This window comes from Heteronotia binoei, unplaced genomic scaffold (assembly GCF_032191835.1).
Source record: "Heteronotia binoei isolate CCM8104 ecotype False Entrance Well unplaced genomic scaffold, APGP_CSIRO_Hbin_v1 ptg000055l___fragment_3, whole genome shotgun sequence".
NCBI classification, from domain to species: Eukaryota; Metazoa; Chordata; class Lepidosauria; order Squamata; family Gekkonidae; genus Heteronotia; species Heteronotia binoei.
In genome coordinates this window covers 795,661-818,288 of record NW_026799985.1, presented here as the reverse complement: position 1 = coordinate 818,288, position 22,628 = coordinate 795,661, and positions in this window count along the sequence as shown.

Genomic DNA, 22,628 nt, shown 5'->3' with positions numbered 1-22,628 from the left:
GTTCTTGGGGGATGGATTTGAGCCCTGCGCTGGCTGGGGTTTGACATCCCTGCTCCAGACTACACTATGTGCTCCTACGGTCAAGAAGCACTTGAACTGAGCCTTTGAATCAGACCATTGTATATATTTCACTGTGCATTTGAGCAATATCCCTTTCTACTTGCCTAATTTGGGAGCCAGTTTTGTGTAGTACTTTTGTCAGCTGCAGTTCTCTCAGAGCTCTCTCAGCCCAATTTACCTCACAGAGTGTCTGCTGTGGGGAGAGGAAGGGAAGGAGTTTGTAAACTACTTTGAGTGAAGGGCAGGAGTATAAATCCAATATCTTTTTTCTAACTTTAGATGAATTTTAAGCAAGTGAATACTACAGTAATTTGCCAGTAATCATTTACTACTAATAAAAATGTTGCTGTTATCCAACCTGTTACAATTGTTTTGTTTTGTAATAATTTGTTATAATAGCATGAATAGATAGAACAGAAATGATGTGATTAATATCACACTGCCATTTAGGGAACTCAGCTATGCACTTGCTGAATGAGGACTCAATAGAGGTTAGATTCTGTAGTTTATCCTGGCAACTCTTGAAAGGATATGAGAGAGTAGTAAGGAAAAAGAGAGTGTCCAGAACAGCATGGCTTATGCCTCGTAGTGCTCTGGTTATTCTCTGAGTGATTTCCTTTTTAGAGAACAAGACAGTAAAGTGTTTTTTGTTGAAGTCTTACGATGAGGCAAGGATTTTTGAGCAATGATTCTGAAATACAAGTGTAGCGTAAAATAGAGCAACCCTAAACAAATTTATACCCCTTTAAGTGCATTATCTTTAATTGACTTAGAAAAGTATAACTGCATAGAATTGCAATGCAGCACTCTACAGGATTGTAGTGATGATGATAAGAGTGCAAAAGATTAGTGAATTTTGTCACTGGAAATTCTATTAAGTTATTAATAAGTCAGTTGCAGAAACTGAAATAAGAAGAAACATGAAATATGAAAAAAAATCTATGAAACAAGAAAAAACAGAAATAGTACCTTAAAAACTTTGGAGAAACCATGGAGGCTAGAGCTTCTTCGCAAATTACCTTCATGGCACAGAATTAGGGTTGCTAGCTCCTGGTTGAGAAATTTGTGGAAATTTTGGGGTGAAGCCCCCCTCCAGAGTAGCCTTTTTTCTCCCAGAGGAACTAATCTGAGTCATCTATAGATCAGTTGAACAAAGTTTGAGTCCAGTGGCACCTTTAAGACGAACAGAGTTTTATTGTGGACTACCCACCTGAATCTGGAGATCAGTTGTAATTCTGTGAGATTTTCAGACACCATGGGGAAGTTGACAAGCCTGGAATAGTGTTGTCAACTCTAGGTAGGGAAATTCCTGGAGAAATAAGGGTGCAACCTGGGGCAGGTGTGGCTTGGGAAAGGCAGAGGCTTTGGCATGGTATAATGCCATGGAGACCACCCTCCAAAGCACCTGATTTCTGCATGGAACTGATCTCTGTGGTGTGAAGATCAGTTATAATTCTGGGAGCTCCCCAGGACCTATATGGAGGCAATGAAAACCCTAGCACAGAAACTACTGGAGCATTGCAGTTGATTTCCACATTGTTCAGATAATGTCAGAAGCTCCAGTTACAGAGCAGCCTACACTATGTCTTTTGCCATATCATTGCTGCCATTTCTGGGAACTGAATATGAAATAAATACTGGAATAATGCAATGAAAATGAGTGTGGTGAAGCACTGACACAGCCACAAAATGTACTTGCACACAGTCCGCATTCTGTCTATTTATGTTTGTTTGATTATTTATATTCTGTTTCCCACACAGATGCCTTTCAGGCCTTCCTAAAGGGGCCAAGATCCTAATCTCTGTTGGTAGGCTGTTTCAAAAGCCTGAAATTACTGGTGAAAAGTTGCAAGAGATGGCTTAGGGCAGGCTGTTTAAATCACCTTGACACAAAAAACAATGCTGATAACTGGAATTTTTTATTTATTTAGTTATTCGATTTATATCCCACCCTCCCCACCAAGGCTGGCTCAGGGCAGTTTACAACATAAAATCCAGAACAATTAAGATTAATAAATATTAAAATACATATTTAGTAATTTACAATAGTTAAAACAGTAAAACAAGAAGAAACAGTCTAACAGTTCGGTGCTATTCTCACAGCCTTCCTCCGCAGTTTTTAAATACCAGTCAGTTATATGCCAACCAGAAGAGGACTGTCTTACAGGCCTTGCGGATCTGTCCAAGGTTCTGCAAGGCCCTCACCTCCTCCGGTAGCTGGTTCCACCAGCAGGGGGCTGTGATTGAAAAGGCCCTATCCCTAGGTGACTTCAGACGGGCCTCCTTCGGCCCGGGGATTACTAGCAGATTTTGGGAACTAGATCTGAGTACTCTCTGGGGAACATGTGGGGAGAGATGGTCCCTAAGGTAGGTAGGTCCTAGGCCATATAGGGCTTTAAGGTAATAACCAGCACCTTGTAACGAACCTGGTATATTATTGGCAGCCAGTGCAGTCCCCGGAGTCCCGGCTGAATGTGCTCCCACCTAGGAAGCCCTAATAACAGCTGGGCATTACAGTAGTCCAACCTCGAGGTGACCGTTGCATGGATCACTGTTGCTAGGTCGCCGTGCTCCAGGAAAGGGGCCAACTGCCTCGCCTGCCTAAGATGAAAAAATGTGGACTTAGCAGTGGCTGCTATCTGGGCCTCCAATGTCAGGGCAGGCTCCAATACTACCCCCAAGCTCCTGACCCTGCGCGCCATTGTCAGTGGCGCACTGTCAAAGGCCGGTAGGGGAATTTTTCTTCCCGGACCATGCTGACCCAAGCAAAGGATCTCTGTCTTCGCTGGATTTAGCTTCAATCTACTCAGCCTGAGCCATCTAGCCACGGCTTGCAGCGCCAAGTCCAGATTTTCTGGGACACAGTCAGGCCGGCTGTCCATCAATAGATAGAGCTGGGTGTCATTAGCATACTGGTGGCAACCCAACCCATACCTCCAGGCAATCTGGGCAAGGGGGCATGTAGATGTTGAACAACATTGGGAAAAGCACCGCCCCCTGAAGCACCCCGCAATCAAGTGTGTGTCTCCGACACAGTTCACCCCCAATCACCACCCTTTGTCCCCAACCATCAAGGAAAGAGGAAAGTAATTGTAGGGCCGACCCTTGAATCACCGTGTCGGTGAGATGGCAGGTCAGTAACTGATGGTCGACAGTATCGAACGCTGCCGATAGGTCTAACAGCATCAGTACTGCTGAGCCGCCTCGATGCAGGTGCCGCTGGAGGTCATCCACCAGGGTGACCAGCACTGTCTCCATCCCATGGCCCGGGAGAAAACCGGACTGATGGGGATCGAGAACGGAAGCGTCCTCCAGAAAGCTCTGTAACTGCAATGCCACTGCCCTCTCAATAATTTTACCCAGAAAGGGTAAATTCGAGACCGGCCGGTAATGTGCCAATTCGGCCGGATCTAGTGTCAATTTTTTCAGGAGAGGGCGGACCACCGCCTCTTTAAGAGGTGTTGGAAAGTGCCCTTCCATCAGGGATCTATTCACGATATCCCGTACAGGATATCTAAACTCCCTCTGGCAAGCTTTAATAAGCCAGGAGGGGCAAGGGTCCAGATCACAAGTTGTAGGGCTTGCAGAAGAGAGGATCCTATCAACTTCCTCTAGGCTGAGAGTATTGAAGCAGTCCAGAACAAAACCAGAAGACAGGCACAGGGCCTCGAGTTCACATACTGTCTCCAATGTGGCGGGAAGGTTGTGGTGGAGATACGTGATCTTATCTGCAAAAAAATTCGCAAAGGCCTCACAGCCAATCTCCAATTCCTTAGAATTTGGTCTGCCTTGTGGCAGCATTGTAAGAGTCCGAATTGTATTGAACAATTGTGCCAGGCGTGAAGTTGCAGATGCAATCTTGGCTGCAAAGTATGTTTTCTTTGTGGCTTTGACTGCCCTCTCATAGGACCTCATAAACTCTCTATAAGATGTTCTAGTCGCTTCGTCTCAAGTACGCCGCCATTGCCTCTCTAGTCATCTGAGTCCTCGCTTCAACTGCCGCAACTCCTGGTTATACCAAGATGCCGGCTTTAAGCGAGGGCGCAGAGGGCGCCAAGGTGCGATCTCATCGATGGCTCTGTTGGGTCTGTCATTCCAAGACTCCGTCAGGTCATCCAAGGAATCACCAGGAGGCCAGGGATCCCCTAGAGCCATCTGGAACCATTCCGGATCCATGTGGCTCCATGGGCAAGCTAAAATACACTCGCCGCCTAAATGGGCTTGGGGTGGAACATCCACACGAGCCTTGAGGGCGTAGTGGTTCGACCATGGCACTGCTTCAGCAGTAATATCGTCCACTAAAACTCCCGTCGCGAAGATCAAGTCTAACATGTGCCCCGCCTGGTGAGTGGATGTTGTAACAATTTGGGAGAGTCCTAGTGTCGCCATGGATGACACTATGTCCATCGCCTGACTGGAGGTCGCGTCATCGGCATGGACATTGAAGTCACCCAGGATCAAAAGCCTTGGGTACTCCAGTGCCCAGCCTGTTACGGCCTCCATCAGGGACGGTAAGGTGCCAGCTGGTGCGTTAGGCAGTCGGTACACCAGCCAAATTGCCAACCCCTCCCCAACGTCCCATGCCAGACCGGCACATTCAATGCCCTTAATCTCCGGGGTCGGAAGAGCACGGAAGGAGTAAGCCTCTCATATGAATAGGGCCACTCCTCCCTGCCACCCGCTAGTCTGTGACTGGTGAAAGACTGAGTATCCGGGGGGGGCATCTGGGAGAGCACTACGGTCTCCCCATCATGCACCCAAGTCTCGGTCACGCAAGCCAGGTCCACATCCTGCTCAAGCAGGAACTCCCGAAGGGTAAAGGTCTTATTGTTTATGGACCTGACATTGCATAACACCAGTGATGGAGGCGAGTAGTTCAACTTGGCCCCACTACCTGCCACTGTCGGGATGGGATGCAGGCTGGAAGGGGGCCAAGCACTATCATGTCTCGGCCTCCTTCCCTTATAATTCTGCCTGTTCCCACCATCATACCTTCCCCTCTCCAGGAGTACTGGAATCTCCAGGCCAATCATCTCCTGCTGGTGTCCACCACAGTCTCAGACCAGTTGTAGATAAGCTGAGTTCACCACCCTACTCCCTCCCTAACCCTTCCTTCTCTAGTCAATCAGTCAATTCCCAATTTAAGCTGACCTGCTAATAGTATCTAATAGTTATTTAACTAAAAGCCCCCATCCCGCAACCTGCCCATTAATTCAGTAGCTAGAAATAATTTAATTAGCTCCACTGGCTCCTTAATTATAAAAACCCTCCCAATCAATTACCCTTCCCCAATTAATTTGCCAAAAATACAGTTTTCTCAATTAGCCAATCAATTAATCAATGCTCCAATTTAAATAACCAGTACAATTATATTAATAATCTATTTAGCCGTCAAAAATCCAATTCTCATAATATAGTGGCAATTAAGATCAGCCAGAGTTAAAAGGAGTTAAAAAGAAATGAATAAAACGCTGCAGTACTTAAAGTGCCGGTGTTCTTAAAGTGCAAGTGTTCTTGGGGCGTGGTCGTTCCCAAAAGTGCGGTAGTGCTGTCTGACTAGCCTGAGGCGGCCCACCACACAGCCTAGAGGACCCAGGGGGTGTGAGCTTCCCTGTGCCCCTCCAGTCGTGCAGCCAAGCCCCCCCAGGTACCCAGGGGATCACAGGCGTCTCACGGTTGCTTGCAGATATCACAGCCTCGCCAGGCAGTCTTCCAGCCACACTGACCATCCGCCCGTCACTGGTCTTTCCCAGCTTCCCAACTCTCAATCCACGGCATGGCCATTCCCAACTAATCCAACTCACCCCACGGCCCCACCAGCAACGGCAACACTGGTGGGGAGGGAAAGGGAGGGAGGAGAACCATCGTCCCATCAGTAACCTCCAAGCCATCCCGGTACTCTGCCCCGTCGCCTCGTCCAGCAATTCGGCCGCCACCGCCATGGTCCTCCAGCCTCCCACTGGCATCCTCCGGCTTCCTGACACTCCAGCTTCCCAACACTCAGCTCCAGCTGTCCTACACTCCAGCCTGCGGCCCACAGCCATCCCGCCGTCCGGCTCGCAGCCGTCCTGCACTCCAGCCCGCAGCTCGCAGTTCACGGCCACACCATCCTCCATGCTGATGCAGGCTCGGGCTGGTAAGCAGCATTTCTTTGCTTTCTTTGGGTGAAATACAGGGCTAAGGTGTTCTAGAAGTCGCACCTCGCCTTCCCAGAAGCATATCATCAAGCTCAGTTTGACGTCGGAGGCTGAAGCCGGTATAATGCTGGTATAGTGGTGTTATTCCAGAAGCTTAGCACCAAGGCTCCTGTCTCACCGCCATCTTGAAGGGAAGACACACACACACACACAAAGCAGCCAAAATAAACAGAAACAGTTTACAAGCTCACACTTTTGTGATTTTACTGGGGCAATTAGTCATGGGAGTTGCTGGATGTAACAATCTACTGTATTTCAACCGACTTCTTCAGACTAACACAGGAAAATGAAATTAAGGAACAAAGCAGTCTAGGGGATGGAGTTTTCCTCCATCCCATAATCAGGTCCTAGTTTACTCTTTACTATTCATTTTACAATGCAAACAACTTCTGAAATGAATGCAAAACAAACAGAAGGACTGTGCTCTCTTCCTTTCTCACAGCTTCACACATTCTCTGGGACAAGCCATGTGGTTCTGCCCACTCGCCCCCACCCCCATGCAGCTTTTCTCCTACTGAGATTTAAACACATACACACATTCCAAAATACAGTTGGCAAACTTCTTTTAAACCTGCAGAGATTTAAAGGTACAGGGGGACCACACCCCCACCTGGATCTGGGGACTGGCAAGCCTAATTGGATTTATACACAAACTAAGTAAACTACAGTATAAGACCTCAGATAAAAAGAATCACAAAATACTGAATTACCATGTTACTGGTATTGCTGTGAGTCTTCTTGGGCTTGACACAGTTTAGGCCCTCAGGATGTCTTAATCCAGCCCTGAAAGAGCCTGATTTGAATGTCTACTCACTCACATTATTATTTTAGGACAAGATTGCGAGAGGAAACCTTCTCTCTGCAATCCCAAAACCCATTCCAAAATTCTAGGATAATGATTTACGTTACACTTTTAGTATGTTTTTTGAGAATTTGTGGTGACCTGCTCAGAGGCATACATGTGATGTGAATGTGACCAGCTGGCCACAGTTAGGGTCACCAGCTGGGAAATTCCTGCCTGGTACTTTAGGGTGTGGAGGCTAAGGAGGGCAGTGTTTGGGGAGGGAAAGGACTTCAACAGAACATAATACCATAAAATCCACTCTCCAAAGCAGCCATTTTCTCCAGGGGAACAGCTCTGTGTCATCTGGAGATCATTTCTAATTCCAGGAGATCTGGAAGTGACAACCCTAGAGCTGCAAGCCTCCTGTGGGGCCTGGGTCATTTGTGGTCTACCTTCTCCCTGTTTCCCTCACTGTAGAATAATAGGGATAATCTAGGATCAGGAGGTAAACACTATGCCTGAAATTCCAGCTGTGGATAAAGGCTCCCTTGAGTCTTGTAGATAGTTTTGCACTTCTGATCTGACCTTGTCATCCAAGAAGCTGAAGTACATCTGTACAAATGTATGTTTTTCTTTTGCTAGTACTAGACAGCTTGGCCAAAGTTTTGTGGTATTATTTGCCCATGTCAGGCTACTGTCTCAGTAGCTGAAGCCAAGCATAATATCTTTGTTCTGAATGAAAAAGCCACCTCTTTGGACAGATAGCTTTTTATAAATTTCTTCCTTCCAAAAACATTGTCACCATGGTTCAGAAGAAGAAAGCTTTAGAGCACTGGAATCCATTACCAGAGATAAACATGGAGACTTTAAAGAGCCAAATACACTGATTTAGGCTTTACAATCAATGGTTGACATTGATCCAAAAATAAATGATAGGTGTATGCAACACTGAAACATAGCAAGGAGTGCTGCCTCTTGAAATCCTTTCAGCATACTCTGCCTTGGAAAAAGTCCCATTAACTTGCTTAGTATATTTATATAAGATCTGGATATCGAAAGAATTTGTTAGGTATAAAAAAGATTTGAATTGTTATACAATATACCCCTTTTCATATTTCTGAATATCATTTTGGTCTCAACAGTAAAAAAAAAATGAAAATAGTTTTTCTCTTAGTCATTCACTGTTCTTTGTTGCATACTCAACATTTCTTTTTCAAACCAGTTAACCAGTTCACAGGAATAACAGAACAACTTTGAGCTTTTCCACACAAGGTTTCAGCTCCTGCTGGCTTCTTATCTTTATTGGGGTTTTCCTTTACTTACACACAGTACTGTTTGCCTGTCATTCTACTTCTGTGGGTTTTTTTTTTTCAAAACAAAAAACCAGCAGTAAAACTTCACAATTATTTGGAAGACCCTTTTTGTATCACTAGTCCACAAAAACAGTCATGAGTGGCTACCAATTTTTTTGCAGCAAGAATGTGGAAAGGAAGTTTTTAACTTGCATCTTCCCATACCATACCCATTCCAAATTGCCACCCAACTGCTGTTAGTGGGGTGGTGGTGGTGAGGGAGGGAGAACAGCTTGATGGCCATTTAGATTAGGGAAATTATATAAGGAAAGAGTTAAAAGCATTCCTTTCAGCATTGTTGTAAGTTAGGCAGGCCCTCCCTCTGCAGGTTGCATTTCAGTTAAAAACAGGGCCGGATCTAGGGGGGACAGAGGGGGGTGCTTGCCCTGGGCGCCAACAGAATGGGGGGGGGCCAAATTGGGTATGGAGCCCATTGTATTCTATGGGACCATAAGATAGAATGGCCCATAAGGGGGTGCCATTTTTTTGATTTTGCCCCCCCTCAAAAAACATGTAGATCTGGTCCTGGTTAAAAATAAATGAATAAATGATTGATTTAGACAATCTGTGTGCTGCTTCTCCAGACCTGCTCCAAGTGACCCACAATCATAAAATAAAAACAATCTGATAACGGAAACAAACCATACAAATAAAATATAGTAAAACAATTCAAGTAAATAACATAAATAAAGCAAGGTCAATAATCACGCCAATAAAAGCAAGCCAAGGCATGAAAGGCATAAAATGGACAAGTCTGACATGATATTGCTAAAACAAGCCTAGTTACCAACTGTCAAGGTGGTCCTGGAACTCTCCTGGAATGACAACTGAGCTCCAGACTACAGAGATCAGTTCCCCTGGAGAAATGGTAGCTTTGGAAGGCAGACTCTGTAGCATCACATCCCTGCTGAGTTCCTTCATCTCCCCAAATTCTGTGGTCCCCAAGGACTCCCCCCAATTCCCAGGAATTTCCCTGCAACCGTATGGCATAAAACAGTTTTAAAAGATAGAGCCCCTTATTTAAAAGTTGGGGGTAAAGAAAAAAAATTTGGCCTGATACCTAAAAGAAAGGCAAAAGGAAAGATCCAATCACAGATGTCCCCTTTTCTGTGTAGTTTAGCCTTAAGTACTGTTTGTTTATTTTAATTTCATTATACTGTGCCAATTTGAAATAAAGCCATGCATTCTTATTTGCTGTACAATCAAGTTTCCTCAAAGCAAATAAGTTACTAAAAGGCAACTGAAATGTTCAGATTAAAAGCAAATATCTTAAGTGAAAACTAGCATAACAGGAAACTCACTGACAACCTTAGGCTTTGTTTGTCAGTTTTTCTTTGTGTGAAGAGAAGAAGGAGTGTTGCAAGTTTTATAACTCATGTGTGGAACCTAAGGAAAAGCTTTCCTCAACAATAAAGTCCATAGAGCATAGCAGGGCTTTTTTGTAGAAAAAGCCCAGCAGGGACTCATTTGCATATTAGGCCACACCCCCTGACATCACCATTGTTTCACATGGGACTTTTTGTAGAAAAGGCCCAGCAGGACCTCATTTGCATGTTAGACCACACCCTCTGACACCAAGCTGGTCAGAACTGCGTTCCTATGTGTTCCTGCTTTTAAAAAGCCCTGGATCATGGCCCAGGGATGCCAACTCGCCATCCTCCAGATGGGGCCTGGAGATCCCCCAGAACTACAACTCATCTCCAGGCAACAGAGATCAGTTCCCCAAAGAAAATGGGTTCTTTGGAGGAAGATTGAAAGGTATCATACACTGCATAAGGAGCCTTTCCTCAGGCTCCAGCCCAGTATCTCCAAGAATTTGCCAACCCAGATTCAGTCACCCTAGTTGAAATCCACCCAATTTTCCCTCTGTGACTTTTGTTGGAATTACATAAAAAAAACCTTTCTGAGTAGGAGTAAAGATGCTGGAAAAGTCTGTTGGAGAGATACAGAGGACTCTTAGGAGTTTATTACTCTGAAGGTCTGATCTAAAACCACAATAAATTCCTATAGGAAGTGGTGATGAACTCTAATGTTGTCCAGTAGACAAACTATTCATCTCAATATGGGAGAGGGAAACCCACTAGGTATCCTTGTACTTATCCAGAGAATGATGAGGGACTGGGTTTTGCCATCTTTTATGCTTCTTCAGAGGGAAGAAAGGTTTCCCTTTGACCATTAAAGAAAGCTATGCTGGTGAACAGGACTTTTTTTGTAGAAAAAGCCCAGCAGGAACTTATTTGCATATTAGGCCACACTCCCTGACACCAAGTTAGCCAGAACTGCATTCCTGTGCATTCCTGCTAAAAAAAGGTCCTGCTTGTGAATATGGGACACTGGCTATAGTATGGAATTGAGTGGGACACTGGCTGTAGTATAGAAGTTGGTGAGATTTAGTGAAAAACACTGGCTAGATCAAACCCATAGAATTTTAGCAGTAATTAACAGAAATAATTATATATAAGCATCATCTCCATAACTCTACATGGCAAGGTACAGGACCAATTAAATTTGACAATCCTTCTTGACACAAATCCACATTTAAAATTGTTTAAAAGTAGAGTTCAGCCTGTGAGGTGATTGGTGGTAGTCAACATGGCCTGTGTTTTCTCATGCACAACAATGTTTTACCAGTGGCCATTATGCAGAAATGATTAACTTTGTCCCACAGTTTAAGCTTGTTATTCTGACTTCCAAATATACTTTCTTTACATTGCTAATATTTTCTGGTTATATATATTGTGCATTATTTTTAAATGTCTCACTTGGATTTTATTTCATCTATGCCATGTCTTTGTAAGTAGCCCGCAGTGATATTTTAGCATCAATGTGATCTTGTGAATTAAGTGAGACTGTGATTTGACCAAGGATAAACTCACTGCAAAGATCTTAGAACCTGGGTCTTTTACATGAAAATTCAATGTTCTTAGGTGGTGACTTGGCTAATTCCATAATACTGAGATGGATTTTAATTAAAATAGGATTTAATCAGGTAAATAGGGCTATGTATATGTGACAGTTATTGTCAGTTTTGTGCATTAGGGAACAATGGAACTTGGGTGATTTCAGATTGGCACAGAGTCCAGCAGGGCTTTTCTGTATGCCACCAGCACATTTATAAATTGAAATCAGATGCCTAAAATTCTGCACATATAACCCAGAAGAGTACATTTCACAAAATATGAAGACTTGCTTAAAAAGTAAAAACTTACTTTGTCTGCAAAATCTGTATTGCGGGAATTGGGCAGAGACTGGGATTCAATGAAGTTGATTGTAAGAGATAGTCCAGTGAAGGGCTGAGCCAATGGGGGAGAGTGATTCTTGGGAAGGCTCACTTTTTTAAACAAGTGTGTTAGATCCAGACAGTTTTTTTTTACCTGGGCTTCCCCATTTCTCCTCCTTACTATCACCTGTCCCACACAGCTTTTGTCCGTGCAGGTCCCATGATCCTCAGTTTAGACATTCTAGATGATCAAAGGGTTCCCCTTTTACTTTTTTTACCAGTGAAAACAACTGGGTGGATCTAACCCTTTGTCCACAATCAGCAGGACAAGAAAGCACTGGCTTAAAGAAATGGTAATTTGGAATTTTCAGTAACATGCTACAAAGCCAAACAACTGAGATCATACATATTTCCAGATTGTCCTCTTACAGTTGCAAAAATTGGTTGGTGCTTGGGAGGAGGGTCACTGGGAAGGCTTTCCACGAGAAATCATGATGGCAGACAATGGAAATATTTCCAGAAGAAGAATGAGTCTCGGGTGACATGTTGACATGGGAATAGGTGATATTTTGTGCTACAAAAGAGCATAAACAAGCCGAGGAGGATCATCCTGCATTGCAGTTCTTCATTAGCAGCAGCAACATCCTTGTTGATGAAATTATTCTCATTATACCTGTGGTTCCTCTTTTCTTCACCAAATGTAAGAATCTATTGACAGCTAAGAGAAATTTTACTTGCATTAAAAGAGCTTTACATTTTGGAAATAATAGTAAAGAAAAGTATTTGCTTTCCAACTGAAATGAGGGAAAGCAAATAGCTGCTACAGGTATTTGGAACCTATTTTATTAATTCTTTTTTTTTCACTGTAAACCTAATGCAGTTTGGAATTACTCAAATGTTTCTCTGTATTTCCTTTATAAAACATTATCCATTCAACATTTCATTGCTACCCTGTTTTGTACATGTGTCTGAGGAATGCCTTACATGTGCATAAAGAATATTTCCTGCAACAGTTAACAATACTTACACATTTTATACTGTTGCCGAGTGCCCCAAACTATACAACTGAATCGAAAGCCAGAAGCAGTACTGACATAGAACAGTACCTTACCATCTATAACCTCAGCATATCATTGTGCCCTTGGACTGTTATATGGCTTTTTCTAGAACATTGATTATGGGGTGCTGGACTTTTTTTTTTTTAAAGTAGTAGTAGGAAAAATCATTACCTAGAAAAGCATGTTTCATGATCATGCTATTCCAGTGCAAGTGTGAGCTGGTAGATATGGGGTGGGATTTATCATACATGGCCAGTCTTTGGCAAGGAAGTTTACTGCCTGTCTAGCCTCTGTGGCATCCTGTGAGATGATGAGACAAGGCCCCCTATTTCCCCCATGTCTTCACTAATATTGTGCAATACCAGATCAGTGAAGGACAAAACTATAAACCTCTATGAGATATTGCAGGAAGAAAAAATTGATCTGGCTGGAAGAAAATGACATGGTATGTCTGTCCCAACTAATGCTACCTGGTTACAGAGTCCTCCACCAATCCTGCACAACAGCACTTTAGCTTTTGAAGACTCTCAGTACCAGAGCTTTTTTTCTGGAAAAAGAGGTGCTGGAACTCTCAAGAGGAAAGTGAAGGAGAAATGCAAGGGTGTCACTCATGAACTTTTAAACATTTTGGGGGAATTTCATTTCCATGAAGAGGTTCCAGAACTCCATTCCACCACATTCCCCCAGAAAAAAAACCATGCCCGGTACAAACTATCACTGGCATTAGAGAGCCAATTTGGCGTAGTTAAGAGTGACAGGCTCTAATTTGGAGAACTGCGTCAATCCCCCACTCCTCCACATGAAGCCAGCTGGGTGACCTTGACATTGGGCCAGTCACAGTTCTCTCAGAGATTTCTCAGTCTCATCTACCTCACAGGGGGTCTGTTGTGGGGAGAGGAAGGGAAAGTGATTGTAAGCCACTCTGAGATTCCTTCAGGTAGTGAAGAACGGGGTATAAAACCAACTCTTCTTCAGCTTTCTTTTTAAAAAAGTAAATCTCTAACTTCTTCCTATGTGAAGATAAGCCTTTTCCTTATATTTCTGCAAGAAAAGGAGCTGGTGACTGACAGTGCAATTCTATGCAGAGTTACTCTAGTATAAGAGCACAGAAATCAATGAAATTAGACTGGAGCGATTCCACATAGGATTGCACTTCTACTGTTCATTTGTTTTTTAAATTAATGAAAGCTGGGAGTGGGAACACACCTTGTTATGAAATTATATAGACACTAGGAGTAAGGCCTGTTGTGACAAAAAAATACAATGGGCTCTAGAAAGAGGCTCTGGGTGAATGCCCTCCACCCTTGCTGTCTTCCACCCACCCAAGTGAAGGCATGCACTTTCTCTCACACACACCTGAAGGAGAGCTGATGTCTGCCATCTGGAGAACAGTTTTGATTCTGAATGATCTGCAGCCCTCACCTGGAGATTGGCAACAGTGGTTCCCCAGGAGAAAATAGCATTGTATCTGTCTGAGGTCTCATCCCTTCTCAAACCCCATCCCTTAAATCTCCAGGGATTTCCTAACCTGGAGCTGGCAGCCATATCTCCTGCCCTTTATCTGTCCCTCTTTCAGCTTTCCATTGCCTTCCCCCGCCATGCAGCTTCTACATAGGAAAAGGACAATCTTTCTTCACACTGGTGGAGGGGGGGGGGAGACCAAAGCAGCTTACATCATTCTCCTCTCCCCACTTTGATCTGCATAACCTTGTAAGTTAGCTTAGGCTGAAAGTCTGTGATTGGCCCAAAATTATTATCAGCTTCAACAGTGAAAACCTTGGTCTGGCAGACCCCGTTCTGAAGCCCCTCCCCCACCCCCCAGCCTTGGCTTTCACTCATCTTGTTCTCTGCAAGCACTCAGAGAGGTTGCCAGTCTCCAGAATGGAGAATCTTAACAAACAAACAAAGTAATGGAAGCTGTAAAAGGTAAGAAGGATTCCTTTAAGCGGTGGAAAACCAGTTCAAGTGAGATTATTAAAAGGGAACACAGACTGTGGCAAATCAAATGCAAGACTGTGATCAGGCAGGCAAAAAGGGATTATGAGGAGCAGACTGCAAAAAACATAAAGACCAACAATAAAAATTTCTTCAAATATATAAGAAGCAGGAAACCAGCCAGGGAGGCAGTGGGGCCCTTGGATGACCAAGGGGTAAAAGGATTACCGAAGGAGGATAGGGAAATGGCTGAGAAGCTGAATGCATTTTTTGCCTCCGTCTTCACCGTGGAAGACGAGAAGTGTTCGCCTGCTCCAGAACCACTAATTTTGGAAGGGGTGTTGAAAGACCTGAGTCAGATTGAGGTGACAAGAGAGGAGGTCCTACAACTGATAGACAAATTAAAAACTAAGTCACCAGGTCTGATGGCATACAGCCAAGAGTTCTGAAAGAATTCAAAGTTGAACTTGTGGATCTTCTGACGAAAATCTGTAATCTTTCATTGAAATCTGCCTCCGTTCCTGAGGACTGGAAGGTAGCAAATGTCACCCCCATCTTTAAAAAGGGTTCAAGAGGAGATCCGGGAAATTACAGGCCAGTCAGTCTGACTTCAATACCAGGAAAGTTGGTAGAAACCATTATCAAGGACAGAATGAGTAGGCACATTGATGAACACGGGTTACTGAGGAAGACTCAGCATGGGTTCTGTAAGGAAAGATCTTGCCTCACTAACCTGTTATATTTCTTTGAGGGGGTGAAGAAACATGTGGACAAAGGAGACCCAATAGATGTTGTTTACCTTGACTTTCAGAAAGCTTTTGATAAAGTTCCTCATCAAGGGCTCCTTAGAAAACTTGAGAGTCATGGAGTAAGAGGACAGGTCCTCTTGTGGATCAAAAGCTGGCTAATTAATAGGAAGCAGAGAGTGAGTATAAATGGGCAGTCTTCGCAGTGGAGGACAGTAAGCAGTGGGGTGCTGCAGGGCTCAGTACTGGGTCCCATGCTCTTTAACTTGTTCATGAATGATTTGGAGTTGGGAGTGAGCAGTGAAGTGCCCAAGTTTGCAGATTACTCTAAATTGTTCAGGGTGGTGAGAACCAGATAGGATTGCGAGGCACTCCAAAGGGATCTGTTGAGGCTGGGTGAGTGGACGTCAACATGGCAGATGAGGTTCAATGTGGCCAAGTGCAAAGTAATGCACATTGGGGCCAGGAATCCCAGCTACAAATACAAGTTGATAGGGTGCGAACTGGCAGAGAATGACCAAGAGATAGATCTTGGGGTTGTGATAGATAGGTCACTGAAAATGTCAAGGCAGTGTGTGATTGCAATAAAAAAGGCCAACGCCATGCTGGGAATTATTAGGAAGGGAATTGATAACAAATCATCCAGTATCATAATGCCCCTGTATAAATTGATGATGCGGTCGCCGCACCTCGAAAAAGATATTATAGCACTGGAGAAAGTCCAGAAAAGGGCAACTAGAATGATTAAAGGGTTGGAACACTTTCCCTATGAAGAAAGGTTGAAATGCTTGGGGCTCTTTAGCTTGGAGAATCGTCGCCTGCGGGGTGACATGATAGAGGTTTACAAGGTAATGCATGGGATGGAGAAAGTAGAGAAAGAAGTCCTTTTCTCCCTTTCTCACAATACAAGCACTCGTGGGCATTCGATGAAATTGCTGAGCAGTCAGGTTAAAACGGATAAAAGGAAGTACTTCTTCACCCAAAGGGTAATTAACATGTGGAATTCACTGCCACAGGAGGTGGTGGCGGCTACAAGCATAGCCAGCTTCAAGAGGGGATTGGGTAAAAATATTGAGCAGAAGTCCATCAGTGGCTATTAGCCACAGTGTGTGTGTGTGTTGGCCACTGTGTGACACAGAGTGTTGGACTGGATGGGCCATTGGCCTGATCCAACATGGCTTCTCTTATGTTCTTATCTAACTTTGGTTGCCAAAACAAAAAAGCAGATCCTTGCAAAAAGAGTTTTCACAGGCCCATGTCTGGGAAAGTGATTTCTTCCAAGGAGCTTTGGAACACAGCTTAAAAAAAAAAAAAAAAAAACTAGACCTTTTCAGTTTCATGATGTTTTATAACTGCCTTCTAATTTGATCATTCTTCTATTTTGCTATTACAGGGTGGGAGTGCAGATGCCAGAAATGTTGTTGTACAATATAATTCAAACGTTGCCGGTCATTCCCGGTGTTAGACTCCCATCAACATGAATTTTAACAGGTCCTGGACATTGTTTTAAAATTACACGCTCTGCTTTTACTTTATCAGGTTGGACAAGATAAATAAACAAAGAACTTGGGAGAGTTTTTCAAAAACAGATGTGTTGTAATTCTAGGAGATTTCCACCCAGAGGCTGGCATCCCTAATGCACAGCATTTGTGCATGTGCAAAAGCTAAGCCGAGCTATGTCTGTTTGTTACATGTTTTTAAGTAATTGGTTTCCCCCACATTTCAACGCAATGAACATTTTTAAAAATGTTTAGTTCTTTGGGGCTGCCAAAACCTCTAATTTTAAATGCATAATTTGTCAAAAGAAAAATTTAATAGCAGTGGTCTGATAGGCACAGAACTATGGCTGCCAGCCACAATACGAATCACCCAACAAAGAAATTTTATTTTTAAACAGTGTATAGGCCATATTAAGCAGTTAGACATTCATAACATTACCTTAGTAATATTTGCTTAGGACATTGCAAATTATTGTGACTATCTGCATATTTTGATGTTTTAAGGTTTTAAATGTTTAGATTGTTTTAATTGTTTATATATTTAAACGTTAATCTAACATGTCTTATTTTCTGTTGTGAGCCGCCCTGAGCCACTTTTGTGGGAAGGGCGGGATACAAATCATAAATAAATAAAAATAAATAAAAAATATTATAAATGGTATTATTGCTTCAATTTTCAATTTTGTATCAATGTTGACTTCTCCCCCCCTTGAAATGAAAAATGACCAATGTGTCTGGTCACAACTATATAGCTATACAGTTTTGAACTGTATCATTATATATTAAAATTATTACTTTTCTCCCAAGTTCTCCCATTGCTTTATATATCAAAATTATTGCTTTTCTCCCAAGTTATTTGTTTATTTATCTTGTCTGAACTGATAAGGTCTAAGCAGAGCGTGTAATTTTAAAACAATGTCCAGGACCTGTTAAGATTCATGTTGATGGGAGTCTAACACCAGGAGTGACTGACAACATTTGAAATATATTGTACAACCACTCCCACCCTGTAATAGCAAAATATAAGATCAATCAAATTAGAAGGCAGTTATCAAAACATCATGAAGCTGAAAAGTATTACAATGCATCTATTTTTGAAAAACTCTCCTGTTGCAAATCACAAACTGGTGCAAAATAGCAACCATTTTACACACACAACAGCATCCTCTCAACAAATAAGGATCTAGGATTCAGGCCAAAACTCTATGGCTTTACTGAGCCCCAGAGAGTTGTATCAACATGCAACCTGATGTTAAAGAGACATGTTACCAATATAAGGTTAGCTGCGTTCAGTTTATTTTTTTTGTAAAACAATTTTTATTATTCTGCAACATATTATATTAATATTCAATTGTTATTAAAATTTAGTACCATTATATTGCATCACATTTTCCACCTCCCTCCCCCCCCCGTTTTCATGACTTCCACCGGTGCATTTTACATAAAATACAAAAAAAAGTAAAAGGTAATTTTAGCATTTTAAGAATCTTCTTAAAAATCTTATAACTATAGTTCAATAAAGATGATAGAACCATTTACTACAATTATTGTTTATCTTTGTTATAGTCCTTTAGTCCCCAATCCTTATCCTAAAAATAAAATAAAATTGAAGAAATATATATTCTCATGATCTCATAATCTCACTTCAGCTGTAATCCTTATCACAATAGGTTGAAAAAAAAAGAAAGGGTATATTCACATTTTTTAACTATAGTTCATTTGTCTCTCCCCTAGCATTTAACTATTATCAAAAATCACCAAATGTCCTTTCACCTTCCATTGTTTTTCAACGTACTTCTGAAATTTTCTCCACTCATTATTAAACTTTTCTATATCATATTCTTTTAAGATTCTTGTAAACTTGTCCATTTCACTCCAATGCATAATTTTCATAATCCAGTCCCACGTTTCTGGTATTTTATCTTGCTTCCATATCTGCACATACAATGCCCGTGCAGCTGAAAGCATGTACCAAAGTAGCATTCTATCTTGTTTAGGAAAATTTTTCATTTGTAATCCCAACAAAAAGATTTCTGGTGCCTTCTTTATGTTGTAACCCAAAATCTTTGAAATCTCTAGATGAATCATTTGCCAAAATTGTGTTGCCATTTCACAAGTTCACCACATGTGGTAGAAAGATCCTTCATGTTTTTTACATTTCCAACATCTATCAGACACCTGATTGTTCATTTTCGACAGTTTCTTAGGAGTCATGTACCACCTGTACAACATTTTAAAAGTTTTCTTTAATATTATTACATGTCGATATCTTCATAGAGTTCTTCCATAAATATTCCCATTGCTCCATCTGTATTTCTTTATTTATATTAATTGCCCATTTTATCATTTGAGATTTGACCACTTCATTCTCTGTAGACCATTTCAATAATAGTTTATAAATTCTTGAGATCAATTTTTCATTATTGCCAAACAGCATTCTCTCCAGTTCTGTTTGTTCTTGTCTTATTCCATCATTTCTAATATCTTGTTCAAGCAACCTTTTAATTTGTTGCAATTGAAACCAATTACACTTATAATCCAATTCTTCCACCGATTTTAACTCCATTTTACCACCTTGTATTTTTAACAGTTGTTTATATGAAAACAATTTCTCTTCATTAATATCTGAGTATAGCTTTATTACTTCTGTTAGCACAATCCAAAGTGGCTTCCTCTTATCCCCATTTTTTTTTATTTCAACCAAGTTTTTAACAAATTACTTCTTCTATAATGATGTAGGAAAAAGCCATCCATCTTACTTTTCCCATAACACAGATATGCACGCCAACCAAAAACATTTCCATGGCCTTCTAGTGTTAATAATTTTCTATTTAATAACATTATCCATGCCTTGATCCACACCAAGCAAACTGCATCATGGTATAATTTTAAATCCGGCAATTGGAAGCCTCCCCTTTCTTTTGCATTGGTCAAAATTTTCATTTTAATTCTTGGTTTCTTGCCAGCCCATATGAATTCTGAAAGTTTCATTTGAAATTTATTAAATTGTTTGTCATTCTTCACTATTGGAATTGTTTGAAACAAGAACATAATTCTTGGTAACACATTCATTTTAATTGCCGAAAGTCTGCCCAGTATAGACAAATTCAACCTGTTCCATTTTAATAAATCCCCATCAATTTTCTGCCAGAGCTTCTCATAATTATTTTTATATAAGTCAATGTTTTTTTGTTGTTATCTCCACTCCTAAATACTTTATTTTAGAAGTCACTTCACATTCTGTTAGGCTTTGTAGTTCTTCCTGTTTAATCTTTGATATGTTTTTACACAAAAAAAATTATTTTTCTTTATTTATATAGAAACCTGCCAGTTCTCCAAATTCTTTTACCTTACAAAGCAGCAATGGTGTAACTTGAGTTGGATTTTGATTTATACACATTACATCATCTGCAAACGATCTGTATTTATAAGAAAAACCTTTCAGTTTCAGTCCCTCTGTCTCCTTCTTGGATTCGCATAAGCAATATCTCTAAAGTCATTATAAATATCAATGGAGTTAGAGGACAACCTTGTCTTGTTCCTTTACTGGTTATCATTCTTTCTGTCAAATCTGCATTTATACAGAATCTTGCTTGTTGTTCAGTATAGATCGCCTTCACCATTCTTATAAAATCTTCACCCAATCTCAACCTCTCCATCACTGCAAACATAAAGTTCCAATGTACATTATCAAATGCTTTCTCTGCATCTGCAAAGAATAATGCTACTTCTTTTTCAGGATGTTTCTCATAGTATTCGATAATATCTATTACTGTTCTGATATTATCTCTTATTTGCCTCCTGGGAAGAAACCCTGCTTGCTCTTCTTTAATAAAATTATTCAAATGCTGTTTCAGGTGTTCTGCTAATATTCTAGCATATATTTTGTAATCATTATTAAGTAATGAAATTGGTCTATAATTTTTCACATTCGTAGCGTCGCTTTTTTCCCCCGGTATCAACGAAATTACGGCTTCTTTCCAGGTATTTTCCCATCTATTCTTATAATATTCATCAATTTCTGAAGTTTTGAAAGTAGAGCCTCCGTGAGGGCTTTATAAAAAATTTCTGTAAAACCATCTGGATTGGGAGCTTTTCCCAATTTCATTGAATTAATTGCCACCTCTATTTCTTCCTTTCCAATTGGTTCATTTAATACCTTCTCCATATTGTCTGTTAAGGGATTTACCTTAATTTTCTGTAAATATGCATCTATTTTTTCCTTATCCACCACATGACTTTTAAACAACTTGGCATAGTATTTATAAAATTCTCTTTTAATACTTTCCTGGTCAACAATTTCCTTGCCTCCCACAATAAATTTTATTAATAATATTATTTTCCCTTTTTCTTTCATTTGCCAAGTCAGGTATTTTCCAGGGTTATTTGCACCTTCAAAAGATTTTTATTGAAGCCTTTTTAGATTCCATTTGACTTCTTTATTTAACAAATGTCTTAATTGACCTTGTAATATTGTAATCTCCCTTATAATTTTCTTTTCCCCAGACCTCTTTTTAAGCTCCTTCTTTCCAATCTCTTTTTGTAAGTCTATCATTTGTTTCTCTTTGGCTTTTTTTATCTTTATTGTTCCATGTAATTAGTTTACTGCTTTATATGCTGCTTTATATGCATCCCACACCATTTGGAATTGAATGTCCTCATTTTCATTTATTTGAAAAAAAGCTTTGGTCTTTCCCAGAGACTCTACTAACCACCTTTTTCTGCAGCAAATCTTCATTTATCCGCCGCCTTAAAGTCTTTTTAATAGGTTTTGCCGACCACATTAGAAGATTGTGGTCTGCTCCTATTTTAGGAAGAATCTCTATTTTTTTGTTGTAAGTCCCAGATTTTTTGTAATCCATAACATATCGACCCTTGAGAAAGAATTATGTCTTGCTGAAAAGAAAGTATAGTTCCGTACTTTAGGGTTAAATTCCCTCCATATATCCACCAAACTTTCTTGCTTAACTAGTTCAAAAAATGACTTTGGTAGTTTTCCTTAATTATTTTTTTTCCCAGATCTGTCCAAAATATTTCTAACCATTCCATTAACATAATTTGCTCATATGTCATTTGATCTAGTTGTTGCATAATATCCTTTAAAAAAGGGTCTTTTGCTCCATTTGGGGCATACAATCCCAATAACAAAGTTTTTTTATGGTTCAGCATCACTTCCATCGCAATAAATCTGCCATCTTTATCTTTAAAAATCAGCTTTGGGTCTAATCCTCGCTTCACATAAAAAACACACCTCTTTTTTTCTTCTTAGCCAATGAACAAAATTCCATACCTAGTTGCTTATTCCATAAAAATTTGTAATCCATTTGTTTGATATGTACTTCTTGTAGACAAATTATATTACATTTTTGCTTCCCAATCCAATGAAAAGCTGTCCTTCTTTTTTGTGGTGAATTAAATCCATTTACATTCCAAGATAATAATTTGTAATCCATCATGGTTTTCTATTTTTAATCTGTACTCCCAAATTCTTTATTCTCCTGAAAAAAATTCGCCATGTCTTGAGTGGTTGTGATGGTAAACCTCTTCCCCTTGAATTCAAAACCCAGACCTTCTGGAAGTATCCATCTATATCTTATTTCGCTTTCTCTCAGCTTATCAGTCAGTTTTTTATATAGTCTTCTATCATTTATGACTTTCCTTGGCAATTCTTTCATAATTCTTACACTACTGCCATCCACCTCCAATTTGTTCTCAAATTGTTTACTTAAAATTCTACCAACCGAGTCTCTTGTCACAAATCTCACTACCACATTCCT